The 20,311-nt window shown below is 36.4% G+C and overlaps 8 non-coding genes across 8 annotated transcripts; all 8 read right to left on the reverse strand.

Moving 5' to 3' along the window:
* Nucleotides 1-1,478: 1,478 nt before the first annotated feature.
* TRNAL-UAA (transfer RNA leucine (anticodon UAA)) lies at nt 1,479-1,561 on the reverse strand. The gene has a single exon. It is a non-coding gene; the product is annotated as a tRNA-Leu (tRNA).
* Nucleotides 1,562-2,454: 893 nt separating this feature from the next.
* On the reverse strand, nt 2,455-2,537 carry TRNAL-UAA (transfer RNA leucine (anticodon UAA)). Its single transcript has one exon. It is a non-coding gene; the product is annotated as a tRNA-Leu (tRNA).
* A 1,991-nt stretch (nt 2,538-4,528) lies between these two features.
* TRNAL-UAA (transfer RNA leucine (anticodon UAA)) lies at nt 4,529-4,611 on the reverse strand. Its single transcript has one exon. It is a non-coding gene; the product is annotated as a tRNA-Leu (tRNA).
* A 951-nt stretch (nt 4,612-5,562) lies between these two features.
* TRNAL-UAA (transfer RNA leucine (anticodon UAA)) lies at nt 5,563-5,645 on the reverse strand. Its single transcript has one exon. It is a non-coding gene; the product is annotated as a tRNA-Leu (tRNA).
* A 5,836-nt stretch (nt 5,646-11,481) lies between these two features.
* On the reverse strand, nt 11,482-11,564 carry TRNAL-UAA (transfer RNA leucine (anticodon UAA)). Its single transcript has one exon. It is a non-coding gene; the product is annotated as a tRNA-Leu (tRNA).
* Nucleotides 11,565-12,513: 949 nt separating this feature from the next.
* TRNAL-UAA (transfer RNA leucine (anticodon UAA)) lies at nt 12,514-12,596 on the reverse strand. Its single transcript has one exon. It is a non-coding gene; the product is annotated as a tRNA-Leu (tRNA).
* A 2,986-nt stretch (nt 12,597-15,582) lies between these two features.
* TRNAL-UAA (transfer RNA leucine (anticodon UAA)) lies at nt 15,583-15,665 on the reverse strand. Its single transcript has one exon. It is a non-coding gene; the product is annotated as a tRNA-Leu (tRNA).
* A 1,968-nt stretch (nt 15,666-17,633) lies between these two features.
* On the reverse strand, nt 17,634-17,716 carry TRNAL-UAA (transfer RNA leucine (anticodon UAA)). Its single transcript has one exon. It is a non-coding gene; the product is annotated as a tRNA-Leu (tRNA).
* Between the last annotated feature and the right edge of the window lie 2,595 nt (nt 17,717-20,311).

The raw sequence follows: 20,311 nt of genomic DNA on the forward strand, positions 1-20,311 counted from the left end.
TTTCTTCATTTACTTTTCTTTTTCATGCCTTACAAATAGATGTTTGTCAAATCTAGGGATAAGTAGTAAAGAAATTAGTGAAAATCCTAAAAATTGGCAGTTTCCCTTTAGATTTGGTGTGAATATCTAGCAGGGCATTTAAAATTTCAATTCTTTAGCATTACAGACCTGTCTCTTACTGTGTTGAATTCAGAGTAATATGATGCTGTCAAGCAAAGTGGTGCACTTAGCATGTCTCTTTTTGGGTATGGATTTTGGCATGAAATAAAAGATAAAAGAGAAATTGCATAGGAAAGTTGATATTTCTGTATGATCTCAGAAATTTTACAGAAGCCTTTTTGGTTCGATTTAGACAAATAGTTGCAGCAGCAAATATCCTTTGTAGTTTGTATTTGAATTTGAAACGGGTTGAATAGAATCCGAATAACGAAAATTTTCCAAGGGATCAATAATATTTGGGATTGTTAAAACCATTAGTGTCACTTGAACACATCGTGTACAAGGATATTTGGGTGGGTTTGAACCCACGGGGACATTCGTCCATTGGATCTTAAGTCCAACGCCTTAACCACTCGGCCATCCTGGTGCTACACTTTTAAATGTTCACGGTGGATGGGGAGGGGGAGTCAGGATTCAGACTCTTTATCATGGATCTATTTTCTAAGACAGTTAATGTTTCTCTTTATAGAGAAATATATTTAAATGAGGCATTGAAAATCACCACTAACTTGTGTTAACCGTTTTTCATGAAATGCTCTGTTTTCTTTTAAGTGCATAATAAAGAGTTAGCAAATGACATCATAATCTACTTCAGACTAGGCAAAGCCAGGGATAGCATTGCTAATGTAGAGAACAAAGCGAAACAGTGTTTCATCAATCCACTTCTCTGTATGTTCAGTCTATGCTGAATGCCAGGAGGAAAGGATTCCATTTTGGAAGGGAGCATTGATGGAGGTACCTGGTTACGGGACAAAGAGTTATGGATTTCTTCATTTACTTTTCTTTTTCATGCCTTACAAATAGATGTTTGTCAAATCTAGGGATAAGTAGTAAAGAAATTAGTGAAAATCCTAAAAATTGCCAGTTTCCCTTTAGATTTGGTGTGAATATCTAGCAGGGCATTTAAAATTTCAATTCTTTAGCATTACAGATCTGTCTCTTACTGTGTTGAATTCAGAGTAATATGATGCTGTCAAGCAAAGTGGTGCACTTAGCATGTCTCTTTTTGGGTATGGATTTTGGCATGAAATAAAAGATAAAAGAGAAATTGCATAGGAAAGTTGATATTTCTGTATGATCTCAGAAATTTTACAGAAGCCTTTTTGGTTCGATTTAGACAAATAGTTGCAGCAAATATCTTTTGTAGTTTGTTTCTGAATTTGAAACGGTTTGAGTAGAATCCGAATATCGAACATTTTCCAAGGGATCAATAATATTTGGGATTGTTAAAACCATTAGTGTCACTTGAACACATCGTGTACCAGGAGTGGGGTTTGAACCCACGCGGACATTCGTCCATTGGATCTTAAGTCCAACGCCTTAACCACTCGGCCATCCTGGTGCTACACTTTTAAATGTTCACGGTGGATGGGGAGGGGGAGTCAGGATTCAGACTCTTTATCATGGATCTATTTTCTAAGACAGTTAATGTTTCTCTTTATAGAGAAATATATTTAAATGAGGCATTGAAAATCACCACTAACTTGTGTTAACCGTTTTTCATGAAATGCTCTGTTTTCTTTTAAGTGCATAATAAAGAGTTAGCAAATGACATCATAATCTACTTCAGACTAGGCAAAGCCAGGGATAGCATTGCTAATGTAGAGAACAAAGCGAAACAGTGTTTCATCAATCCACTTCTCTGTATGTTCAGTCTATGCTGAATGCCAGGAGGAAAGGATTCCATTTTGGAAGGGAGCATTGATGGAGGTACCTGGTTACGGGACAAAGAGTTATGGATTTCTTCATTTACTTTTCTTTTTCATGCCTTACAAATAGATGTTTGTCAAATCTAGGGATAAGTAGTAAAGAAATTAGTGAAAATCCTAAAAATTGCCAGTTTCCCTTTAGATTTGGTGTGAATATCTAGCAGGGCATTTAAAATTTCAATTCTTTAGCATTACAGACCTGTCTCTTACTGTGTTGAATTCAGAGTAATATGATGCTGTCAAGCAAAGTGGTGCACTTAGCATGTCTCTTTTTGGGTATGGATTTTGGCATGAAATAAAAGATAAAAGAGAAATTGCATAGGAAAGTTGATATTTCTGTATGATCTCAGAAATTTTACAGAAGCCTTTTTGGTTCGATTTAGACAAATAGTTGCAGCAAATATACTTTGTAGTTTGATTTCTGAATTTGAAACGGGTTGAGTAGAATACGAATAACGAAAATTTTCCAAGGGATCAATAATATTTGGGATTGTTAAAACCATTGGTGTCACTGGAACACATCGTGTACCAGGAGTGGGGTTTGAACCCACGCAGACATTCGTCCATTGGATCTTAAGTCCAACGCCTTAACCACTCAGCCATCCTGGTGCTACAATTTTAAATGTTCACGGTGGATGGGGAGGGGGAGTCAGGATTCAGACTCTTTATCATGGATCTATTTTCTAAGACAGTTAATGTTTCTCTTTATAGAGCAAAACATGACTAGTTCAAGAAATAAAATTAAAGGGGAGCTGTCACTTCTCCTAAATTGATGCATTTAAATGAGGCATTGAAAATCACCACTAACTTGTGTTAACCGTTTTTCATGAAATGCTCTGTTTTCTTTTAAGTGCATAATAAAGAGTTAGCAAATGACATCATAATCTACTTCAGACTAGGCAAAGCCAGGGATAGCATTGCTAATGTAGAGAAGAAAGCGAAACAGTGTTTCATCAATCCACTTCTCTGTATGTTCAGTCTATGCTGAATGCCAGGAGGAAAGGATTCCATTTTGGAAGGGAGCATTGATGGAGGTACCTGGTTACGGGACAAAGAGTTATGGATTTCTTCATTTACTTTTCTTTTTCATGCCTTACAAATAGATGTTTGTCAAATCTAGGGATAAGTAGTAAAGAAATTAGTGAAAATCCTAAAAATTGCCAGTTTCCCTTTAGATTTGGTGTGAATATCTAGCAGGGCATTTAAAATTTCAATTCTTTAGCATTACAGACCTGTCTCTTACTGTGTTGAATTCAGAGTAATATGATGCTGTCAAGCAAAGTGGTGCACTTAGCATGTCTCTTTTTGGGTATGGATTTTGGCATGAAATAAAAGATAAAAGAGAAATTGCATAGGAAAGTTGATATTTCTGTATGATCTCAGAAATTTTACAGAAGCCTTTTTGGTTCGATTTAGACAAATAGTTGCAGTAGCAAATATCCTTTGTAGTTTGTATCTGAATTTGAAACGGGTTGAATAGAATCCGAATAACGAAAATTTTCCAAGGGATCAATAATATTTGGGATTGTTAAAACCATTAGTGTCACTTGAACACATCGTGTACAAGGATATTTGGGAGGGTTTGAACCCACGGGGACATTCGTCCATTGGATCTTAAGTCCAACGCCTTAACCACTCGGCCATCCTGGTGCTACACTTTTAAATGTTCACGGTGGATGGGGAGGGGGAGTAAGGATTCAGACTCTTTATCATGGATCTATTTTCAAAGACAGTTAATGTTTCTCTTTATAGAGCAAAACATGACTAGTTCAAGAAATAAAATTAAAGGGGAGCTGTCACTTCTCCTAAATTGATGCATTTAAATGAGGCATTGAAAATCACCACTAACTTGTGTTAACCGTTTTTCATGAAATGCTCTGTTTTCTTTTAAGTGCATAATAAAGAGTTAGCAAATGACATCATAATCTACTTCAGACTAGGCAAAGCCAGGGATAGCATTGCTAATGTAGAGAACAAAGCGAAACAGTGTTTCATCAATCCACTTCTCTGTATGTTCAGTCTATGCTGAATGCCAGGAGGAAAGGATTCCATTTTGGAAGGGAGCATTGATGGAGGTACCTGGTTACGGGACAAAGAGTTATGGATTTCTTCATTTACTTTTCTTTTTCATGCCTTACAAATAGATGTTTGTCAAATCTAGGGATAAGTAGTAAAGAAATTAGTGAAAATCCTAAAAATTGCCAGTTTCCCTTTAGATTTGGTGTGAATATCTAGCAGGGCATTTAAAATTTCAATTCTTTAGCATTACAGACCTGTCTCTTACTGTGTTGAATTCAGAGTAATATGATGCTGTCAAGCAAAGTGGTGCACTTAGCATGTCTCTTTTTGGGTATGGATTTTGGCATGAAATAAAAGATAAAAGAGAAATTGCATAGGAAAGTTGATATTTCTGTATGATCTCAGAAATTTTACAGAAGCCTTTTTGGTTCGATTTAGACAAATAGTTGCAGCAAATATCCTTTGTAGTTTGATTTCTGAATTTGAAACGGGTTGAGTTGAATCCGAATAACGAAAATTTTCCAAGGGATCAATAATATTTGGGATTGTTAAAACCATTAGTGTCACTTGAACACATCGTGTACCAGGAGTGGGGTTTGAACCCACGCGGACATTCGTCCATTGGATCTTAAGTCCAACGCATTAACCACTCGGCCATCCTGGTGCTACACTTTTAAATGTTCACGGTGGATGGGGAGGGGGAGTCAGGATTCAGACTCTTTATCATGGATCTATTTTCTAAGACAGTTAATGTTTCTCTTTATAGAGCAAAACATGACTAGTTCAAGAAATAAAATTAAAGGGGAGCTGTCACTTCTCCTAAATTGATGCATTTAAATGAGGCATTGAAAATCACCACTAACTTGTGTTAACCGTTTTTCATGAAATGCTCTGTTTTCTTTTAAGTGCATAATAAAGAGTTAGCAAATGACATCATAATCTACTTCAGACTAGGCAAAGCCAGGGATAGCATTGCTAATGTAGAGAAGAAAGCGAAACAGTGTTTCATCAATCCACTTCTCTGTATGTTCAGTCTATGCTGAATGCCAGGAGGAAAGGATTCCATTTTGGAAGGGAGCATTGATGGAGGTACCTGGTTACGGGACAAAGAGTTATGGATTTCTTCATTTACTTTTCTTTTTCATGCCTTACAAATAGATGTTTGTCAAATCTAGGGATAAGTAGTAAAGAAATTAGTGAAAATCCTAAAAATTGCCAGTTTCCCTTTAGATTTGGTGAGAATATCTAGCAGGGCATTTAAAATTTCAATTCTTTAGCATTACAGACCTGTCTCTTACTGTGTTGAATTCAGAGTAATATGATGCTGTCAAGCAAAGTGGTGCACTTAGCATGTCTCTTTTTGGGTATGGATTTTGGCATGAAATAAAAGATAAAAGAGAAATTGCATAGGAAAGTTGATATTTCTGTATGATCTCAGAAATTTTACAGAAGCCTTTTTGGTTCGATTTAGACAAATAGTTGCAGCAAATATCCTTTGTAGTTTGATTTCTGAATTTGAAACGGGTTGAGTAAATTTCCGAATAACGAAAATTTTCCAAGGGATCAATAATATTTGGGATTGTTAAAACCATTAGTGTCACTTGAACACATCGTGTACCAGGAGTGGGGTTTGAACCCACGCGGACATTCGTCCATTGGATCTTAAGTCCAACGCCTTAACCACTCGGCCATCCTGGTGCTACACTTTTAAATGTTCACGGTGGATGGGGAGGGGGAGTCAGGATTCAGACTCTTTATCATGGATCTATTTTCTAAGACAGTTAATGTTTCTCTTTATAGAGAAATATATTTAAATGAGGCATTGAAAATCACCACTAACTTGTGTTAACCGTTTTTCATGAAATGCTCTGTTTTCTTTTAAGTGCATAATAAAGAGTTAGCAAATGACATCATAATCTACTTCAGACTAGGCAAAGCCAGGGATAGCATTGCTAATGTAGAGAACAAAGCGAAACAGTGTTTCATCAATCCACTTCTCTGTATGTTCAGTCTATGCTGAATGCCAGGAGGAAAGGATTCCATTTTGGAAGGGAGCATTGATGGAGGTACCTGGTTACGGGACAAAGAGTTATGGATTTCTTCATTTACTTTTCTTTTTCATGCCTTACAAATAGATGTTTGTCAAATCTAGGGATAAGTAGTAAAGAAATTAGTGAAAATCCTAAAAATTGCCAGTTTCCCTTTAGATTTGGTGTGAATATCTAGCAGGGCATTTAAAATTTCAATTCTTTAGCATTACAGACCTGTCTCTTACTGTGTTGAATTCAGAGTAATATGATGCTGTCAAGCAAAGTGGTGCACTTAGCATGTCTCTTTTTGGGTATGGATTTTGGCATGAAATAAAAGAGAAATTGCATAAGAAAGTTGATATTTCTGTATGATCTCAGAAATTTTACAGAAGCCTTTTTGGTTCGATTTAGACAAATAGTTGCAGCAAATATCCTTTGTAGTTTGATTTCTGAATTTGAAACGGGTTGAGTAGAATCCGAATAACGAAAATTTTCCAAGAGGTCAATAATATTTGGGATTGTTAAAACCATTAGTGTCACTTGAACACATCGTGTACCAGGAGTGGGGTTTGATCTTAAGTCCAACGCCTTAACCACTCGGCCATCCTGGTGCTACAATTTTAAATGTTCACGGTGGATGGGGAGGGGGAGTCAGGATTCAGACTCTTTATCATGGATCTATTTTCTAAGACAGTTAATGTTTCTCTTTATAGAGCAAAACATGACTAGTTCAAGAAATAAAATTAAAGGGGAGCTGTCACTTCTCCTAAATTGATGCATTTAAATGAGGCATTGAAAATCACCACTAACTTGTGTTAACCGTTTTTCATGAAATGCTCTGTTTTCTTTTAAGTGCATAATAAAGAGTTAGCAAATGACATCATAATCTACTTCAGACTAGGCAAAGCCAGGGATAGCATTGCTAATGTAGAGAACAAAGCGAAACAGTGTTTCATCAATCCACTTCTCTGTATGTTCAGTCTATGCTGAATGCCAGGAGGAAAGGATTCCATTTTGGAAGGGAGCATTGATGGAGGTACCTGGTTACGGGACAAAGAGTTATGGATTTCTTCATTTACTTTTCTTTTTCATGCCTTACAAATAGATGTTTGTCAAATCTAGGGATAAGTAGTAAAGAAATTAGTGAAAATCCTAAAAATTGCCAGTTTCCCTTTAGATTTGGTGTGAATATCTAGCAGGGCATTTAAAATTTCAATTCTTTAGCATTACAGACCTGTCTCTTACTGTGTTGAATTCAGAGTAATATGATGCTGTCAAGCAAAGTGGTGCACTTAGCATGTCTCTTTTTGGGTATGGATTTTGGCATGAAATAAAAGAGAAATTGCATAAGAAAGTTGATATTTCTGTATGATCTCAGAAATTTTACAGAAGCCTTTTTGGTTCGATTTAGACAAATAGTTGCAGCAAATATCCTTTGTAGTTTGATTTCTGAATTTGAAACGGGTTGAGTAGAATCCGAATAACGAAAATTTTCCAAGAGGTCAATAATATTTGGGATTGTTAAAACCATTAGTGTCACTTGAACACATCGTGTACCAGGAGTGGGGTTTGATCTTAAGTCCAACGCCTTAACCACTCGGCCATCCTGGTGCTACAATTTTAAATGTTCACGGTGGATGGGGAGGGGGAGTCAGGATTCAGACTCTTTATCATGGATCTATTTTCTAAGACAGTTAATGTTTCTCTTTATAGAGCAAAACATGACTAGTTCAAGAAATAAAATTAAAGGGGAGCTGTCACTTCTCCTAAATTGATGCATTTAAATGAGGCATTGAAAATCACCACTAACTTGTGTTAACCGTTTTTCATGAAATGCTCTGTTTTCTTTTAAGTGCATAATAAAGAGTTAGCAAATGACATCATAATCTACTTCAGACTAGGCAAAGCCAGGGATAGCATTGCTAATGTAGAGAACAAAGCGAAACAGTGTTTCATCAATCCACTTCTCTGTATGTTCAGTCTATGCTGAATGCCAGGAGGAAAGGATTCCATTTTGGAAGGGAGCATTGATGGAGGTACCTGGTTACGGGACAAAGAGTTATGGATTTCTTCATTTACTTTTCTTTTTCATGCCTTACAAATAGATGTTTGTCAAATCTAGGGATAAGTAGTAAAGAAATTAGTGAAAATCCTACAAATTGCCAGTTTCCCTTTAGATTTGGTGTGAATATCTAGCAGGGCATTTAAAATTTCAATTCTTTAGCATTACAGACCTGTCTCTTACTGTGTTGAATTCAGAGTAATATGATGCTGTCAAGCAAAGTGGTGCACTTAGCATGTCTCTTTTTGGGTATGGATTTTGGCATGAAATAAAAGAGAAATTGCATAAGAAAGTTGATATTTCTGTATGATCTCAGAAATTTTACAGAAGCCTTTTTGGTTCGATTTAGACAAATAGTTGCAGCAAATATCCTTTGTAGTTTGATTTCTGAATTTGAAACGGGTTGAGTAGAATCCGAATAACGAAAATTTTCCAAGAGGTCAATAATATTTGGGATTGTTAAAACCATTAGTGTCACTTGAACACATCGTGTACCAGGAGTGGGGTTTGATCTTAAGTCCAACGCCTTAACCACTCGGCCATCCTGGTGCTACAATTTTAAATGTTCACGGTGGATGGGGAGGGGGAGTCAGGATTCAGACTCTTTATCATGGATCTATTTTCTAAGACAGTTAATGTTTCTCTTTATAGAGCAAAACATGACTAGTTCAAGAAATAAAATTAAAGGGGAGCTGTCACTTCTCCTAAATTGATGCATTTAAATGAGGCATTGAAAATCACCACTAACTTGTGTTAACCGTTTTTCATGAAATGCTCTGTTTTCTTTTAAGTGCATAATAAAGAGTTAGCAAATGACATCATAATCTACTTCAGACTAGGCAAAGCCAGGGATAGCATTGCTAATGTAGAGAACAAAGCGAAACAGTGTTTCATCAATCCACTTCTCTGTATGTTCAGTCTATGCTGAATGCCAGGAGGAAAGGATTCCATTTTGGAAGGGAGCATTGATGGAGGTACCTGGTTACGGGACAAAGAGTTATGGATTTCTTCATTTACTTTTCTTTTTCATGCCTTACAAATAGATGTTTGTCAAATCTAGGGATAAGTAGTAAAGAAATTAGTGAAAATCCTAAAAATTGCCAGTTTCCCTTTAGATTTGGTGTGAATATCTAGCAGGGCATTTAAAATTTCAATTCTTTAGCATTACAGACCTGTCTCTTACTGTGTTGAATTCAGAGTAATATGATGCTGTCAAGCAAAGTGGTGCACTTAGCATGTCTCTTTTTGGGTATGGATTTTGGCATGAAATAAAAGAGAAGTTGCATAGGAAAGTTGATATTTCTGTATGATCTCAGAAATTTTACAGAAGCCTTTTTGGTTCGATTTAGACAAATAGTTGCAGCAAATATCCTTTGTAGTTTGATTTCTGAATTTGAAACGGGTTGAGTAGAATCCGAATAACGAAAATTTTCCAAGAGGTCAATAATATTTGGGATTGTTAAAACCATTAGTGTCACTTGAACACATCGTGTACCAGGAGTGGGGTTTGATCTTAAGTCCAACGCCTTAACCACTCGGCCATCCTGGTGCTACAATTTTAAATGTTCACGGTGGATGGGGAGGGGGAGTCAGGATTCAGACTCTTTATCATGGATCTATTTTCTAAGACAGTTAATGTTTCTCTTTATAGAGCAAAACATGACTAGTTCAAGAAATAAAATTAAAGGGGAGCTGTCACTTCTCCTAAATTGATGCATTTAAATGAGGCATTGAAAATCACCACTAACTTGTGTTAACCGTTTTTCATGAAATGCTCTGTTTTCTTTTAAGTGCATAATAAAGAGTTAGCAAATGACATCATAATCTACTTCAGACTAGGCAAAGCCAGGGATAGCATTGCTAATGTAGAGAACAAAGCGAAACAGTGTTTCATCAATCCACTTCTCTGTATGTTCAGTCTATGCTGAATGCCAGGAGGAAAGGATTCCATTTTGGAAGGGAGCATTGATGGAGGTACCTGGTTACGGGACAAAGAGTTATGGATTTCTTCATTTACTTTTCTTTTTCATGCCTTACAAATAGATGTTTGTCAAATCTAGGGATAAGTAGTAAAGAAATTAGTGAAAATCCTACAAATTGCCAGTTTCCCTTTAGATTTGGTGTGAATATCTAGCAGGGCATTTAAAATTTCAATTCTTTAGCATTACAGACCTGTCTCTTACTGTGTTGAATTCAGAGTAATATGATGCTGTCAAGCAAAGTGGTGCACTTAGCATGTCTCTTTTTGGGTATGGATTTTGGCATGAAATAAAAGAGAAGTTGCATAGGAAAGTTGATATTTCTGTATGATCTCAGAAATTTTACAGAAGCCTTTTTGGTTCGATTTAGACAAATAGTTGCAGCAAATATCCTTTGTAGTTTGATTTCTGAATTTGAAACGGGTTGAGTAGAATCCGAATAACGAAAATTTTCCAAGAGGTCAATAATATTTGGGATTGTTAAAACCATTAGTGTCACTTGAACACATCGTGTACCAGGAGTGGGGTTTGATCTTAAGTCCAACGCCTTAACCACTCGGCCATCCTGGTGCTACACTTTTAAATGTTCACGGTGGATGGGGAGGGGGAGTCAGGATTCAGACTCTTTATCATGGATCTATTTTCTAAGACAGTTAATGTTTCTCTTTATAGAGAAATATATTTAAATGAGGCATTGAAAATCACCACTAACTTGTGTTAACCGTTTTTCATGAAATGCTCTGTTTTCTTTTAAGTGCATAATAAAGAGTTAGCAAATGACATCATAATCTACTTCAGACTAGGCAAAGCCAGGGATAGCATTGCTAATGTAGAGAACAAAGCGAAACAGTGTTTCATCAATCCACTTCTCTGTATGTTCAGTCTATGCTGAATGCCAGGAGGAAAGGATTCCATTTTGGAAGGGAGCATTGATGGAGGTACCTGGTTACGGGACAAAGAGTTATGGATTTCTTCATTTACTTTTCTTTTTCATGCCTTACAAATAGATGTTTGTCAAATCTAGGGATAAGTAGTAAAGAAATTAGTGAAAATCCTAAAAATTGCCAGTTTCCCTTTAGATTTGGTGTGAATATCTAGCAGGGCATTTAAAATTTCAATTCTTTAGCATTACAGACCTGTCTCTTACTGTGTTGAATTCAGAGTAATATGATGCTGTCAAGCAAAGTGGTGCACTTAGCATGTCTCTTTTTGGGTATGGATTTTGGCATGAAATAAAAGATAAAAGAGAAATTGCATAGGAAAGTTGATATTTCTGTATGATCTCAGAAATTTTACAGAAGCCTTTTTGGTTCGATTTAGACAAATAGTTGCAGCAAATATCCTTTGTAGTTTGATTTCTGAATTTGAAACGGGTTGAGTAAAATCCGAATAACGAAAATTTTCCAAGGGATTAATAATATTTGGGATTGTTAAAAACATTGGTGTCACTTGAACACATCGTGTACCAGGAGTGGGGTTTGAACCCACGCGGACATTCGTCCATTGGATCTTAAGTCCAACGCCTTAACCACTCGGCCATCCTGGTGCTACACTTTTAAATGTTCACGGTGGATGGGGAGGGGGAGTCAGGATTCAGACTCTTTATCATGGATCTATTTTCTAAGACAGTTAATGTTTCTCTTTATAGAGCAAAACATGACTAGTTCAAGAAATAAAATTAAAGGGGAGCTGTCACTTCTCCTAAATTGATGCATTTAAATGAGGCATTGAAAATCACCACTAACTTGTGTTAACCATTTTTCATGAAATGCTCTGTTTTCTTTTAAGTGCATAATAAAGAGTTAGCAAATGACATCATAATCTACTTCAGACTAGGCAAAGCCAGGGATAGCATTGCTAATGTAGAGAACAAAGCGAAACAGTGTTTCATCAATCCACTTCTCTGTATGTTCAGTCTATGCTGAATGCCAGGAGGAAAGGATTCCATTTTGGAAGGGAGCATTGATGGAGGTACCTGGTTACGGGACAAAGAGTTATGGATTTCTTCATTTACTTTTCTTTTTCATGCCTTACAAATAGATGTTTGTCAAATCTAGGGATAAGTAGTAAAGAAATTAGTGAAAATCCTAAAAATTGCCAGTTTCCCTTTAGATTTGGTGTGAATATCTAGCAGGGCATTTAAAATTTCAATTCTTTAGCATTACAGACCTGTCTCTTACTGTGTTGAATTCAGAGTAATATGATGCTGTCAAGCAAAGTGGTGCACTTAGCATGTCTCTTTTTGGGTATGGATTTTGGCATGAAATAAAAGATAAAAGAGAAATTGCATAGGAAAGTTGATATTTCTGTATGATATCATAAATTTTACAGAAGCCTTTTTGGTTCGATTTAGACAAATAGTTGAAGCAAATATCCATTGTAGTTTGTTTCTGAATTTGAAACGGGTTGAATAGAATCCGAATAACGAAAATTTTCCATGGGATCAATAATATTTGGGATTGTTAAAACCATTAGTGTCACTTGAACACATCGTGTACCAGGAGTGGGGTTTGAACCCACGCGGACATTCGTCCATTGGATCTTAAGCCCAACGCCTTAACCACTCGGCCATCCTGGTGCTACACATTTAAATGTTCACGGTGGATGGGGAGGGGGAGTCAGGATTCAGACTCTTTATCATGGATCTATTTTCTAAGACAGTTAATGTTTCTCTTTATAGAGCAAAACATGACTAGTTCAAGAAATAAAATTAAAGGGGAGCTGTCACTTCTCCTAAATTGATGCATTTAAATGAGGCATTGAAAATCACCACTAACTTGTGTTAACCGTTTTTCATGAAATGCTCTGTTTTCTTTTAAGTGCATAATAAAGAGTTAGCAAATGACATCATAATCTACTTCAGACTAGGCAAAGCCAGGGATAGCATTGCTAATGTAGAGAAGAAAGCGAAACAGTGTTTCATCAATCCACTTCTCTGTATGTTCAGTCTATGCTGAATGCCAGGAGGAAAGGATTCCATTTTGGAAGGGAGCATTGATGGAGGTACCTGGTTACGGGACAAAGAGTTATGGATTTCTTCATTTACTTTTCTTTTTCATGCCTTACAAATAGATGTTTGTCAAATCTAGGGATAAGTAGTAAAGAAATTAGTGAAAATCCTAAAAATTGCCAGTTTCCCTTTAGATTTGGTGTGAATATTTAGCAGGGCATTTAAAATTTCAATTCTTTAGCATTACAGACCTGTCTATTACTGTGTTGAATTCAGAGTAATATGATGCTGTCAAGCAAAGTGGTGCACTTAGCATGTCTCTTTTTGGGTATGGATTTTGGCATGAAATAAAAGAGAAATTGCATAGGAAAGTTGATATTTCTGTATGATCTCAGAAATTTTACAGAAGCCTTTTTGGTTCGATTTAGACAAATAGTTGCAGCAAATATCCTTTGTAGTTTGATTTCTGAATTTGAAACGGGTTGAGTAGAATCCGAATAACGAAAATTTTCCAAGAGGTCAATAATATTTGGGATTGTTAAAACCATTAGTGTCACTTGAACACATCGTGTACCAGGAGTGGGGTTTGATCTTAAGTCCAACGCCTTAACCACTCGGCCATCCTGGTGCTACAATTTTAAATGTTCACGGTGGATGGGGAGGGGGAGTCAGGATTCAGACTCTTTATCATGGATCTATTTTCTAAGACAGTTAATGTTTCTCTTTATAGAGCAAAACATGACTAGTTCAAGAAATAAAATTAAAGGGGAGCTGTCACTTCTCCTAAATTGATGCATTTAAATGAGGCATTGAAAATCACCACTAACTTGTGTTAACCGTTTTTCATGAAATGCTCTGTTTTCTTTTAAGTGCATAATAAAGAGTTAGAAAATGACATCATAATCTACTTCAGACTAGGCAAAGCCAGGGATAGCATTGCTAATGTAGAGAAGAAAGCGAAACAGTGTTTCATCAATCCACTTCTCTGTATGTTCAGTCTATGCTGAATGCCAGGAGGAAAGGATTCCATTTTGGAAGGGAGCATTGATGGAGGTACCTGGTTACGGGACAAAGAGTTATGGATTTCTTCATTTACTTTTCTTTTTCATGCCTTACAAATAGATGTTTGTCAAATCTAGGGATAAGTAGTAAAGAAATTAGTGAAAATCCTAAAAATTGCCAGTTTCCCTTTAGATTTGGTGTGAATATCTAGCAGGGCATTTAAAATTTCAATTCTTTAGCATTACAGACCTGTCTCTTACTGTGTTGAATTCAGAGTAATATGATGCTGTCAAGCAAAGTGGTGCACTTAGCATGTCTCTTTTTGGGTATGGATTTTGGCATGAAATAAAAGAGAAATTGCATAGGAAAGTTGATATTTCTGTATGATCTCAGAAATTTTACAGAAGCCTTTTTGGTTCGATTTAGACAAATAGTTGCAGCAAATATCCTTTGTAGTTTGATTTCTGAATTTGAAACGGGTTGAGTAGAATCCGAATAACGAAAATTTTCCAAGAGGTCAATAATATTTGGGATTGTTAAAACCATTAGTGTCACTTGAACACATCGTGTACCAGGAGTGGGGTTTGATCTTAAGTCCAACGCCTTAACCACTCGGCCATCCTGGTGCTACAATTTTAAATGTTCACGGTGGATGGGGAGGGGGAGTCAGGATTCAGACTCTTTATCATGGATCTATTTTCTAAGACAGTTAATGTTTCTCTTTATAGAGCAAAACATGACTAGTTCAAGAAATAAAATTAAAGGGGAGCTGTCACTTCTCCTAAATTGATGCATTTAAATGAGGCATTGAAAATCACCACTAACTTGTGTTAACCGTTTTTCATGAAATGCTCTGTTTTCTTTTAAGTGCATAATAAAGAGTTAGCAAATGACATCATAATCTACTTCAGACTAGGCAAAGCCAGGGATAGCATTGCTAATGTAGAGAACAAAGCGAAACAGTGTTTCATCAATCCACTTCTCTGTATGTTCAGTCTATGCTGAATGCCAGGAGGAAAGGATTCCATTTTGGAAGGGAGCATTGATGGAGGTACCTGGTTACGGGACAAAGAGTTATGGATTTCTTCATTTACTTTTCTTTTTCATGCCTTACAAATAGATGTTTGTCAAATCTAGGGATAAGTAGTAAAGAAATTAGTGAAAATCCTAAAAATTGCCAGTTTCCCTTTAGATTTGGTGTGAATATCTAGCAGGGCATTTAAAATTTCAATTCTTTAGCATTACAGACCTGTCTCTTACTGTGTTGAATTCAGAGTAATATGATGCTGTCAAGCAAAGTGGTGCACTTAGCATGTCTCTTTTTGGGTATGGATTTTGGCATGAAATAAAAGATAAAAGAGAAATTGCATAGGAAAGTTGATATTTCTGTATGATCTCAGAAATTTTACAGAAGCCTTTTTGGTTCGATTTAGACAAATAGTTGCAGCAAATATCCTTTGTAGTTTGATTTCTGAATTTGAAACGGGTTGAGTAGAATCCGAATAACGAAAATTTTCCAAGGGATCAATAATATTTGGGATTGTTAAAAACATTGGTGTCACTTGAACACATCGTGTACCAGGAGTGGGGTTTGTACCAGGAGTGGGGTTTGTACCAGGAGTGGGGTTTGAACCCACGCGGACATTCATCCATTGGATCTTAAGTCCAACGCCTTAACCACTTGGCCATCCTGGTGCTACACTTTTAAATGTTCACGGTGGATGGGGAGGGGGAGTCAGGATTCAGACTCTTTATCATGGATCTATTTTCTAAGACAGTTAATGTTTCTCTTTATAGAGCAAAACATGACTAGTTCAAGAAATAAAATTAAAGGGGAGCTGTCACTTCTCCTAAATTGATGCATTTAAATGAGGCATTGAAAATCACCACTAACTTGTGTTAACCGTTTTTCATGAAATGCTCTGTTTTCTTTTAAGTGCATAATAAAGAGTTAGCAAATGACATCATAATCTACTTCAGACTAGGCAAAGCCAGGGATAGCATTGCTAATGTAGAGAACAAAGCGAAACAGTGTTTCATCAATCCACTTCTCTGTATGTTCGGTCTATGCTGAATGCCAGGAGGAAAGGATTCCATTTTGGAAGGGAGCATTGATGGAGGTACCTGGTTACGGGACAAAGAGTTATGGATTTCTTCATTTACTTTTCTTTTTCATGCCTTACAAATAGATGTTTGTCAAATCTAGGGATAAGTAGTAAAGAAATTAGTGAAAATCCTAAAAATTGCCAGTTTCCCTTTAGATTTGGTGTGAATATCTAGCAGGGCATTTAAAATTTCAATTCTTTAGCATTACAGACCTGTCTCTTACTGTGTTGAATTCAGAGTAATATGATGCTGTCAAGCAAAGTGGTGCACTTAGCATGTCTCTTTTTGGGTATGGATTTTGGCATGAAATAAAAGAGAAATTGCATAAGAAAGTTGATATTTCTGTATGATCTCAGAAATTTTACAGAAGCCTTTTTGGTTCGATTTAGACAAATAGTTGCAGCAAATATCCTTTGTAGTTTGATTTCTGAATTTGAAACGGGTTGAGTAGAATCCGAATAACGAAAATTTTCCAAGAGGTCAATAATATTTGGGATTGTTAAAACCATTAGTGTCACTTGAACACATCGTGTACCAGGAGTGGGGTTTGATCTTAAGTCCAACGCCTTAACCACTCGGCCATCCTGGTGCTACAATTTTAAACGTTCACGGTGGATGGGGAGGGGGAGTCAGGATTCAGACTCTTTATCATGGATCTATTTTCTAAGACAGTTAATGTTTCTCTTTATAGAGCAAAACATGACTAGTTCAAGAAATAAAATTAAAGGGGAGCTGTCACTTCTCCTAAATTGATGCATTTAAATGAGGCATTGAAAATCACCACTAACTTGTGTTAACCGTTTTTCATGAAATGCTCTGTTTTCTTTTAAGTGCATAATAAAGAGTTAGCAAATGACATCATAATCTACTTCAGACTAGGCAAAGCCAGGGATAGCATTGCTAATGTAGAGAACAAAGCGAAACAGTGTTTCATCAATCCACTTCTCTGTATGTTCAGTCTATGCTGAATGCCAGGAGGAAAGGATTCCATTTTGGAAGGGAGCATTGATGGAGGTACCTGGTTACGGGACAAAGAGTTATGGATTTCTTCATTTACTTTTCTTTTTCATGCCTTACAAATAGATGTTTGTCAAATCTAGGGATAAGTAGTAAAGAAATTAGTGAAAATCCTAAAAATTGCCAGTTTCCCTTTAGATTTGGTGTGAATATCTAGCAGGGCATTTAAAATTTCAATTCTTTAGCATTACAGACCTGTCTCTTACTGTGTTGAATTCAGAGTAATATGATGCTGTCAAGCAAAGTGGTGCACTTAGCATGTCTCTTTTTGGGTATGGATTTTGGCATGAAATAAAAGATAAAAGAGAAATTGCATAGGAAAGTTGATATTTCTGTATGATCTCAGAAATTTTACAGAAGCCTTTTTGGTTCGATTTAGACAAATAGTTGCAGCAAATATCCTTTGTAGTTTGATTTCTGAATTTGAAACGGGTTGAGTAGAATCCGAATAACGAAAATTTTCCAAGGGATCAATAATATTTGGGATTGTTAAAAACATTGGTGTCACTTGAACACATCGTGTACCAGGAGTGGGGTTTGTACCAGGAGTGGGGTTTGAACCCACGCGGACATTCATCCATTGGATCTTAAGTCCAACGCCTTAACCACTTGGCCATCCTGGTGCTACACTTTTAAATGTTCACGGTGGATGGGGAGGGGGAGTCAGGATTCAGACTCTTTATCATGGATCTATTTTCTAAGACAGTTAATGTTTCTCTTTATAGAGCAAAACATGACTAGTTCAAGAAATAAAATTAAAGGGGAGCTGTCACTTCTCCTAAATTGATGCATTTAAATGAGGCATTGAAAATCACCACTAACTTGTGTTAACCGTTTTTCATGAAATGCTCTGTTTTCTTTTAAGTGCATAATATAGAGTTAGCAAATGACATCATAATCTACTTCAGACTAGGCAAAGCCAGGGATAGCATTGCTAATGTAGAGAACAAAGCGAAACAGTGTTTCATCAATCCACTTCTCTGTATGTTCGGTCTATGCTGAATGCCAGGAGGAAAGGATTCCATTTTGGAAGGGAGCATTGATGGAGGTACCTGGTTACGGGACAAAGAGTTATGGATTTCTTCATTTACTTTTCTTTTTCATGCCTTACAAATAGATGTTTGTCAAATCTAGGGATAAGTAGTAAAGAAATTAGTGAAAATCCTAAAAATTGCCAGTTTCCCTTTAGATTTGGTGTGAATATCTAGCAGGGCATTTAAAATTTCAATTCTTTAGCATTACAGACCTGTCTCTTACTGTGTTGAATTCAGAGTAATATGATGCTGTCAAGCAAAGTGGTGCACTTAGCATGTCTCTTTTTGGGTATGGATTTTGGCATGAAATAAAAGAGAAGTTGCATAGGAAAGTTGATATTTCTGTATGATCTCAGAAATTTTACAGAAGCCTTTTTGGTTCGATTTAGACAAATAGTTGCAGCAAATATCCTTTGTAGTTTGATTTCTGAATTTGAAACGGGTTGAGTAGATTCCGAATAACGAAAATTTTCCAAGAGGTCAATAATATTTGGGATTGTTAAAACCATTAGTGTCACTTGAACACATCGTGTACCAGGAGTGGGGTTTGATCTTAAGTCCAACGCCTTAACCACTCGGCCATCCTGGTGCTACAATTTTAAATGTTCACGGTGGATGGGGAGGGGGAGTCAGGATTCAGACTCTTTATCATGGATCTATTTTCTAAGACAGTTAATGTTTCTCTTTATAGAGCAAAACATGACTAGTTCAAGAAATAAAATTAAAGGGGAGCTGTCACTTCTCCTAAATTGATGCATTTAAATGAGGCATTGAAAATCACCACTAACTTGTGTTAACCGTTTTTCATGAAATGCTCTGTTTTCTTTTAAGTGCATAATAAAGAGTTAGCAAATGACATCATAATCTACTTCAGACTAGGCAAAGCCAGGGATAGCATTGCTAATGTAGAGAAGAAAGCGAAACAGTGTTTCATCAATCCACTTCTCTGTATGTTCAGTCTATGCTGAATGCCAGGAGGAAAGGATTCCATTTTGGAAGGGAGCATTGATGGAGGTACCTGGTTACGGGACAAAGAGTTATGGATTTCTTCATTTACTTTTCTTTTTCATGCCTTACAAATAGATGTTTGTCAAATCTAGGGATAAGTAGTAAAGAAATTAGTGAAAATCCTAAAAATTGCCAGTTTCCCTTTAGATTTGGTGTGAATATTTAGCAGGGCATTTAAAATTTCAATTCTTTAGCATTACAGACCTGTCTATTACTGTGTTGAATTCAGAGTAATATGATGCTGTCAAGCAAAGTGGTGCACTTAGCATGTCTCTTTTTGGGTATGGATTTTGGCATGAAATAAAAGATAAAAGAGAAATTGCATAGGAAAGTTGATATTTCTGTATGATCTCAGAAATTTTACAGAAGCCTTTTTGGTTCGATTTAGACAAATAGTTGCAGCAAATATCCTTTGTAGTTTGATTTCTGAATTTGAAACGGGTTGAGTAGAATCCGAATAACGAAAATTTTCCAAGAGGTCAATAATATTTGGGATTGTTAAAACCATTAGTGTCACTTGAACACATCGTGTACCAGGAGTGGGGTTTGATCTTAAGTCCAACGCCTTAACCACTCGGCCATCCTGGTGCTACACTTTTAAATGTTCACGGTGGATGGGGAGGGGGAGTCAGGATTCAGACTCTTTATCATGGATCTATTTTCTAAGACAGTTAATGTTTCTCTTTATAGAGCAAAACATGACTAGTTCAAGAAATAAAATTAAAGGGGAGCTGTCACTTCTCCTAAATTGATGCATTTAAATTAGGCATTGAAAATCACCACTAACTTGTGTTAACCGTTTTTCATGAAATGCTCTGTTTTCTTTTAAGTGCATAATAAAGAGTTAGCAAATGACATCATAATCTACTTCAGACTAGGCAAAGCCAGGGATAGCATTGCTAATGTAGAGAAGAAAGCGAAACAGTGTTTCATCAATCCACTTATCTGTATGTTCAGTCTATGCTGAATGCCAGGAGGAAAGGATTCCATTTTGGAAGGGAGCATTGATGGAGGTACCTGGTTACGGGACAAAGAGTTATGGATTTCTACATTTACTTTTCTTTTTCATGCCTTACAAATAGATGTTTGTCAAATCTAGGGATAAGTAGTAAAGAAATTAGTGAAAATCCTAAAAATTGCCAGTTTCCCTTTAGATTTGGTGTGAATATCTAGCAG

This window comes from Pelobates fuscus, chromosome 2 (assembly GCF_036172605.1).
Source record: "Pelobates fuscus isolate aPelFus1 chromosome 2, aPelFus1.pri, whole genome shotgun sequence".
Classification (NCBI taxonomy): domain Eukaryota; kingdom Metazoa; phylum Chordata; class Amphibia; order Anura; family Pelobatidae; genus Pelobates; species Pelobates fuscus.